Below are 9,246 nucleotides of genomic sequence, written 5' to 3' on the forward strand. Positions count from 1 at the left end.
AATGATGATATGTGACTTGTTGGCGTGTTTGGTTGAGGTCCCAAGGGTCTCGGGATGGTTTTGGATGGTTGTCGGAGAGTTGGACTTGGAGTTTCGCAGCAAAAAATTTGTTGCTTCTGTTGTTTCCGCACCTACGGATTGGGGACCGCAGGTGCGATGGTCGCAGGTGCATGGAGGCAGCCGCAGGAGCGGAAGATTTACCGCACCTGCGAGCCCGCAGGTGCGAAGCCTGGGGCGCAGGTGCGGAAGTTTGGCCTTAAGTGAGAAATCGCAGGGGTGGTTATTTTTGTCGCAGATGCGGGATATGGACCGCAGGTGCGAGATCACTGGGCAGAAGGTATAAAAAGGCCCTCTTCGCGAATTTTTCTAAGTTTCTCCATTTTTGAAGATGGGAAGAGAACTAGGGCAGTGATTTTTTCAAGAGAATCGAAGGGTTTTAGTTGGGTAAGCTTCATTTCTTGTGTTTATGATCATTTTTCCATTGTTTAATCATGGTATTAGTGGAAATTAAGGAAGAAAATTGGGGGATTAGGGCTTGAAATTGGAGGCCTTGATTTGAGGATTTGAGGGGTCGTTTGTGGTCGGATTTTGATGTATTTGATATGTATGAACTCGTGGGAGAATAAGGATTCTATTGATGTGAATTTTATCGAATTTCGAAACGTGGGCCCGGGGGTCGGGTTGGACCAATTTCGAGATTTTTGATGTAATTTGATTATTTTCGCATGGGCTTTGTTCCCTTAGCATATTTTGATGTTATAATTCTGATTTTGGATAGATTCGACGCGAGTTGAGGCCGAGGCGAGAGGCAAGGGCATCGCGGAGTAGTATTTCATCCGGTTTGAGGTAAGTAACCATTGTAAATCTAGACCTGAGGGTATGAAACCCCGGTATTTCGTATGGTTTTGATAAAGTAGGTGACGCAGATGTTAGGTGACGGGCATGTGGGCGTGTACCCATAGGGACTGTGACTTGGTCCGTCCCGTGGCGACTGTATAGTTGCATATTTTGATATAGTGTATATGATATCCATGTGTTTTAGTAATTGGTTTATTAACTTGGGTTGAATGCCATATTTGGGGCCTTGTGCCGACCTGTTTAGACCCTTAGGGGTATTTTTACTACTTTCCTCACTCTATTTGATTTGAAAGCATATCCTCAATCATGTTTTACCTGCTTATTGTTTAATCCGGTTTCATTACTCTACTTCTTAATATATGAAAACTGTTTGGGCTGAGTTTTCTTGATTTTCATTGATGTGCCCGAGTGGCCACGAGGTTAATGACTGAGAGAGGTTGAGGACCTAATGGTGAGGATTATATATATATATATATATATTATGGATCGGGCTGCACACCGCAGCGATATTATGCATATATTATGAATCGGGCTGCACGCCGCAGCAATGTTTATATGGATCGGTCTGCACGCCGCAGCAATATGTATTGGGTCGGGCTGCGCGCTGAAGCGTTATGACGCTTGGGCTATAGGAGCTCCTCCGGAGTCTGTACACCCCCAGTGAGCGTAGTCGACTACATATATATGGATCAGGCTGCACGCTGCAGCGATTATTATTATTATTATTATGAGATATCTATTGAGTTGGAGTGCTGAGTGTGAGTACGGATTCACGAGTGACTGAGAGGCTTGCCCGAGAGGCTATACTTATGAGTGATACCTTGCCCGAGTGGCTTATTTATGACATACTTCTTCTTTCACTCCTCTTTATTACTGAGCCTCTGTTGAAAAATGTTGAATATATGTCTTTAAAGGATTTTTAATTGAGACTTGAGTTTTACGAGATAACTGGTTATTGTACTATAGATTTGACTTGATATTTCTGTTGAGATTTCTTATATGATTTTAAATGCTCGTCACTGCACGCAAACTTTATTTACTTTAGTTACTTACTGTCACGACCCAAACCCAGACCCGGTCATGATGGCGCCTCTCATGGGGACAAGCCAGCCAACTAAACCCAATTCATCCCTTTAAAACAGTTGAACAGTTCATAAGCAGTTTAAATATGATTTAATGATAATAGTTAGCGGAAGTACAAGCCGACATAGCCCAAACCGGAGTGTCACAAGTCATGAGCATCTATTAAAGTATGAATACAACTACGAAGTCTGAAATATACAAAATAAGATTGATAAGCAAAAGGAAGAAATGCGGTGCTGCGAACGCTGGCAGTTACCTCGCTAAACTCCGATAACTAAGCCTCCGATCAGCTCAAAACCCGCTACCAGGGAAACAAATACCTGCATCTGCACGCGAGGTGCAGGGAGTAAAGTGAGTACTCCAACCCAGTAAGTAATAAGAATAAATAAAGACTGAGCAGTAGGAAACAATGAATCCACATTCACGTTAGGCTCAATAACACAACAGGCTTTCAAATCATAATACGAGTCAACCTTCCCTTTTAAAATCCAGCTTTTAGTAAAAATCATTTTGAAATACTTTCCAGCAGTTTCAGTAGGGGTTCAGTACCATTTGAAATAATAATAGCGAATAAAGCCATAATCCGCCCCTCGGGCAAAGCATAGTTCGTAAAACAGTCCTTCGGGCAATACAGTAATCATAAACACTTCATAACTTGAAAATCTCGATGGAAATAACCAAATGCCAAATCAGTGATTAATTTCTGAACATCTCATAAACCCCAGTTTAAATAAAGGTTGTTTTAAAACATTTGTTCAACTTTCCGACAGAGGCTCAATATAAAGATGAGTGAAAATAGTCAATAAATCAACATATTCGATAGAAACTCACTTTAAAGGGGAGTGAAATCAATAAGTTCATAAACAGGCCTCTCAGGCAAACATCACTCATGTGCATGTATATATCTATCGCCCCTCGGGCTAGCCTCTCTGTCACTCGTGACTCAACTCTTACCAATCAATACTCGTACTCAGCATTCACGCTCAATAGGTACCATATAGTAACCGCTGCGGCGTGCAGCCCGATCCATACATCGCTGCGGCGTGCAGCCCGATCCATATACTTCGTCGACGGTGCTCACTGGGGGTGTGCAGACTCTGGGAGGGGCCCTTTACGGCCCAAGCGCAATATTGCTGCAGCGTGAAGCCCGATCCATACACATATACATACATACATATATATAGATATATATATATATATATATATATAACCCTTCCACTGCTTAACTAATGATAACGTGTCTTCTTTAATCACAAACGAGTTGGGCACCAATCATCTAATAGGCTTGCTCGACCAAGTTCACTCGATTGAATGCCACTCGCGCTTCCCGAGGTTGGGTTGTGACAACCTTGGTATCAGAGCCTAAGGTTTTAAAGTTTCTTAGGATGTCTTGAAGCCGTGTCTAGCAAAGTCCTTCTTATCGGTGTGTAGTCGACCACATCTATAAGTTGGAGGCTATTTGGACATTTCGGAATAATACCCTTCTTTGTTGTTTAATATCATGCGATAAAGCAGAATGTGAGGTTGTTCTCCCCTAACTCGTGCATTTTTCTAACTTTCAGTGAAAGGCACCTAAAAAGAATGCGAGAACTGGCAAAGAAGCCAATGCCACCCCGGAGTGGCTGTTGATTCTCTACTTGATAATGCGGGTGAGGGTAATCCCCCGACTATTACACTTCCTGATTCTCCTACTCCAGAACAGACTACACCAGTTCCTATACCTGCTCCAGGTGCAAAATCCCTCCCGCTGATATTCCTGTCCCACCTCCAGTCCCAGCTTCCGGTCCTGGTATTTCTGATGGGGATCTTAGGTGAGCTATTCAGATATTGACGCAGTTAGTGGCTTCTCAAGGCCAGAGGTCAAATGTTGCACCCACCTCTTTTAGCCTGCAAGGGGATTCCACTGGTTCCATCGTAAACAGGTTTATTCTGTTAGACCCTCCAATGTTCACCGGTACTGATCCTGGGGCGGACCCTCAAGATTTCATTGATGAAATGCATAAGTTTCTCCGAGTTATGCGTGTTACTGAGATGAAGGGAGTAAAGTTGGTTGCATACCGCCTGAAAGGGGTGGAATATTTGTTGTTTGAGATGTGGGAGGATTCCCGTGAGGAGGGTATCCCTCCCGGGAGGTGGAGTGAGTTTGCGGATGCTTTTATGGACCATTTCTTGCCTGCCGAGACCAAGGCAGCCCATGATATGGAGTTTGAGACCCTTAAACATGGTAGTAAGAGTGTGTGGGAGTATCACATGGAGTTTGTGCACCTGTCAAAGTATGTCGTTCGTATGATGCTGACTATAGAGGCCAGAGTGCGTCGATTTGTGCAGGGCCTTAGCTCTTTTGTTATTAATGAGGCTGCCACAACTGCTCTAAATTCTGACATGAACTATGGAAAGATTGTGGCATTTACCCTAGCTAGAAAGACCCAAAAGATAAAGAACAAGATGGAATAAGAAGGTAATAGTAGGGCCTGATCATCGAGAAACCCTAGGGATTCATTCGATGGTGTCAGCTATTCAGAGAGGATCATCATGGCCATCCCAGTCTTATGCTCAATCTTTAGCTATTGCTCTGCCAACAGGTCACGGTAAGCAGTAGTGGAGTCGCTTTAGGCCCAGTTAGGGTAGTAGGGGGTCCCGCCATCAAGGCTGATAAGGAGGGAGATTCCAACAGCAGCGGAGGCCCCCATTCTCTAAGTGTGGGAAGATGTATTTAAGAATATGATACATGGAACTGCTAGTATGTTCTGGATGCGAGAAGAGGAGCCATATTCAGAGGGAGTGTCGTGTATCTTGTCAAGTTGCGGGCAGGAGCACAACTCAGTCATCCAGTCCTATAGCTGCTACATCTTCAGCACACCCTCCAACTTGAGGCTCTCTAGCACCAGTAGGGTTTAGTGTAGGTAGGAGTGGTGCTCAGAGTTCAGGAGGCCCCGACCGGTTCTATGCTATGAGTGGTCGTCAGAGTGCAGAGGCTTTTCCGGGTGTTGTCACATGTATATTGATTGTCCAATCTCATGATGTGTATACTCTTATTGATACCGGATCTTCTTTGTCCGATGTCACTCCTTATGTTGCTATGGAATTCAGGATAGAACCAGAACAGCTTCATGAGCCATTCTCTTTATCTACTCCGATTGGCGAGTCTATTATGATCGCAACGGGTTTATAGAGATTGTGTTATCACGGTACGTGGTCGGGATACCTTGGCCGATCTCATTGAATTGGGGATGGTTGATTTTGATGTAATTATGGGGATGGATTGGCTTTATTTATGTTTTTCCAAGCTCGATTGCCGAACTAGAACTATGAGGCTTAAATTTCCTAATGAGCCAGTTGTTGAGTGGAAAGGGAATAATGTGATGCCAAAAGTTAGGTTTATTTCTTACCTTAAGGCCATAAAGATTATCAAAAAGGGATGTTTTTATCATTTGGTCATTTACGAACACCGATGCTGAGGCACCTGCCCTTGAACCTGTGCCAATTGTGAATGAATTCCCCGATGTCTTTCCAGATGAGCTCCATGTGAGTCCACCAGATAGGAAGATTGATTTTAGCATTGATGTTATGCCAAGGACGTAGCCTATATCTATTCCGCCTTATAGAATGGCACCAGCAGAACTAAAGGAGTTAAAGGAACAATTGAAGGATTTGCTAGAGAAGGGTTTCATCTGATCGAGTGTGTCGCCTTGGGGCGCACCGGTTCTATTTGTTAGAAAGAAACATGGATAACTATGAATGTGTGTTGATTACCGGTAACTCAACAAAGTCACAACCAAAATAAATACTCACTCTAAAGATAGACAATTTGTTTGCTCAATTGCAGGGTGCTAGGTACTTCTCCAAAATTGATTTGCAGTACGGGTATCACCAATCGAAGATAAGGGAACAGGATATTCCAAAAATAGCTTTCAAAACCTGGTATGGGCACTTTGAATTTTTGGTACTGTCTTTTGGGCAAATGAATGCCACAACAACTTTCATGGATCTTATAAATCGAGTCTTCAAGCCGTTTCTTGACTTATTTGTGATAGTATTCATTGACGACATTTTTTGTATATTCACGAAGTCAAGAGGATCACATCGACCACCTCAAGGCAGTTCTGCAGACTCTTCATTAGCACCAGTTGTATGTGAAGTTCTCAAAATGTGAATTTTGGCTTGAATCTGTTACACTTCTAGGTCATGTCTTCTCCGGAGAAGGAATTAAGGTTGACCCTAAAAATATTGAAGCGGTAAAGGATTGGCCTAGACCTACCACTCCAACAGAGATTAGCAGTTTCTTGGGTTTGGATGGGTATTATTGGAGGTTTGTGGAGGGGTTTTCTACTCTCGCCTCTCCATTGACTAAATTAACGCAGAAAGTGACTAAGTTCCAATGGTCTGATGCTTGTGAAAGGAGCTTCCAGGAATTAAAGTCAAGATTTACTACGACACCGGTATTAACCCTGCTAGAGAGTACAAAGGGGTTTGTGGTATATTGCGATGCTTCAAGGATCGAGCTTGGGTGTGTGTTGATGCAGCATGGTAAGGTTATATCTTATGCTTCAAGACATCTTAGAAATCATGGAAAAAAACTATCCAACACATGACATAGAGCATGCGGTGGTGGTTTTTGCATTGATGATTTGGCATCATTGTTTGTATGGGGTCCATGTAGTTGTGTTCACAGACCACAGTAGCCTTCAATATATTTTCAAGCAGAAGGAAATGAACTTGAGGCAGAGTAGGTGGCTTGAGTTTCTCAAGGATTATGACATCGACATTTTGTATCGTCTACGGAAAGCTAATGTGGTGGTGGATGCTCTTAGCCGAAAATTATAGGTCGTTTGGCTCACTGGATGGCATGTCAAATGTCGTTGGCCCGGGAGGTTCACCAGTTGGCCAGTATGGGAATTCGTTTTGCGGACTCTAATGGGGGAGGAGTAATTGTGCAGAATAGGGTAGAATCATCGCTTGTGGCGGAAGTCAAAGAAAAGCAATACAATGATCCATTGTTGGTACAACCAATGGAGGTGATTCATAAACACAAGACCACATCTTTTTCTCTTGGCATGGATGATGGTACATTACAGCACCAATGGGGACTATGTGTTCCGGATGTTGACGGTCTTCGGGAAAGAATCATGGTAGAAGCTCACACTTCAAGGTATTCCGTGCACCCGGGTTCTATAAAAATGCAACATGACCTTAAAGAATTCAATTGGTGGAATTACATGAAGAGGAGCATGGCGGAGTTTGTGGCAAGGTGTCCAAATTGTCAACAAGTGAAGGACGAGCATCAACGTCCTGGTTGGTTGGCAAAAAGCATAGAAATTCCAATGTGGTAATGGAAATGATCAATATGGATTTTGTGGTGGGCTTACCGCGCACTCCGCGGAAGTTTGACTCAATTTAGGTGATTGTGGATCGACTCACAAAATCAGCGCACTTCTTGCCAGTTAGGTCAACTGACACAGCAAAAGAGTATGCTCAGTTATATATCAAGGAAATAGTCAGGTTACATGGCACTCCGGTCTCAATAATTTTAGATAGTGGGGCTCAGTTCACAGCCAACTTTTGGAAGAAATTTCAGCAAGGTTTGGATACGCATGTAAACATTAGCACAACCTTCCATCCACAAACTGACGGGCAAGTAGGGCGGACTATTCAGACGATTGAGGACATGTTACGTGATTGTGTTCTTGATTTCAAAGGTAGCTGGGATGATCTTTTGCTACTCATCGAGTTTGCTTATGACAACAGCTTCCATGCTGGTATTCAGATGGCACCATTTGAGGCATATATGGTACGAGATGTAGATCACCCATTGAGTGGTTCGAGATCAGGGAAGCTGAACTGATAGGGCAAGACCTAGTGCATCATGCTATGGAAAAGGTTAAGATCATTAAGAAGCGGGTTAAAAATTGCTCCGAGTCGCCAAAAATCTTATACCGATGTTCCTCGCAGAGATTTGGAGTTCAAAGAAGAGGATTGTGTATTCTTAAAGGTCTCCCCTATGAAGGGTTTTATGCGATATGGGAAGAAAGGGAAATTGATTCCGAGGTATGTGGGGCTGTATAGGATCATTCAAAGGATTGGTCAGGTGGCATACAAGTTTGAGCTACCACACGAGATGTCGTTGGTGCATCCGATATTCCATGTGTCTATGTTGAAGAAGGTAGTGGGAGATCAATCAGCTATTGTGCCAATAGAGACCATTGAGGTTACTGAAGAATTGTCATATGAAGAGCTTCTCGTTGCCATTCTTGATAGGCAAGTCCTAAAGTTGAGAAACAAAGAAATTGCCTTCGTGAAATTATTATGGCGATACCAACAAGTTGAAGAAGCTACTTGGGAGGCCAAGGATGAAATGAAAAAGAAGTACCCGCATTTGTTAGAATAGCCATGTAATAGTTCTATGAAGTTGTTTCCCATTAATTTTGTATCACTTGTTCAACTAATGTAAGACATTCCTTTCTAGTTATATATTCCTTCTGAAGCCACGAATGGTGTCGTTTTGTTTCATGTTGTGTCATTTGATCATATATATGTTGTTAAGATATGTTTCTGGGGCTCTCTGACAGGTGGATAGGCTTAATTACAAGGGAAACTCTGGCAAAACTTTAAGAAATCTAGAAAGATGGTCAAATTAGGGGTTGCTGGTGTGTGGTATGAAAACTGAAGTTGCATAGGGTGCTAATAAGTGAACATTGATCCTCATTCGTGGACTAATGATCTTAAGTGGGGGAGGATGTAAGGCCCCATAAAATTTTACCAAGAAACCCAAAATTTTGTGGTGCCGAGATTATATTTATGCGTTATAATAGTAGGAATTCTTCGCGGTACTTTTTGGGTTGTACAATACGCCATTGGGCTAAAAGAAAATGTTTTGCAAAAGTGTGCGTCTCCGCGGCCCATTATGCAACCTCATAATCAGTCTACGGACCGCATATTAGCCCTAGAGTGAGGCAGAAAATTTGGCAAATTTTGAGGTCAGCTTTGCGACCAATTATGCGACCGCATAATCATTATACGGGCCGTATATTGGCCGCATAATTGCTTTTGGGTTATGTGAAAGAGGTTCTGTGGTGCATTATGCGATTGCAGAACAAGTATGCGGACCACATACTGGCCGTAGACCTGGGCAAAAAAATTCAGGCCCTGAGGGCTACTTTTGCGGTCACTTTGTCGGTCGCATAACCATTATAAGGTCACATATATTACCACTGATTTGTGTTGGAGCTCCTATTTTCTAACTCTTAAAACCCGACCCTATTCCATTAAATCACAACATTAGGCGATATTGAGCTATTTTTCTTATAT

Source organism: Nicotiana attenuata, chromosome 2 (genome assembly GCF_001879085.1).
Source record: "Nicotiana attenuata strain UT chromosome 2, NIATTr2, whole genome shotgun sequence".
NCBI classification, from domain to species: Eukaryota; Viridiplantae; Streptophyta; class Magnoliopsida; order Solanales; family Solanaceae; genus Nicotiana; species Nicotiana attenuata.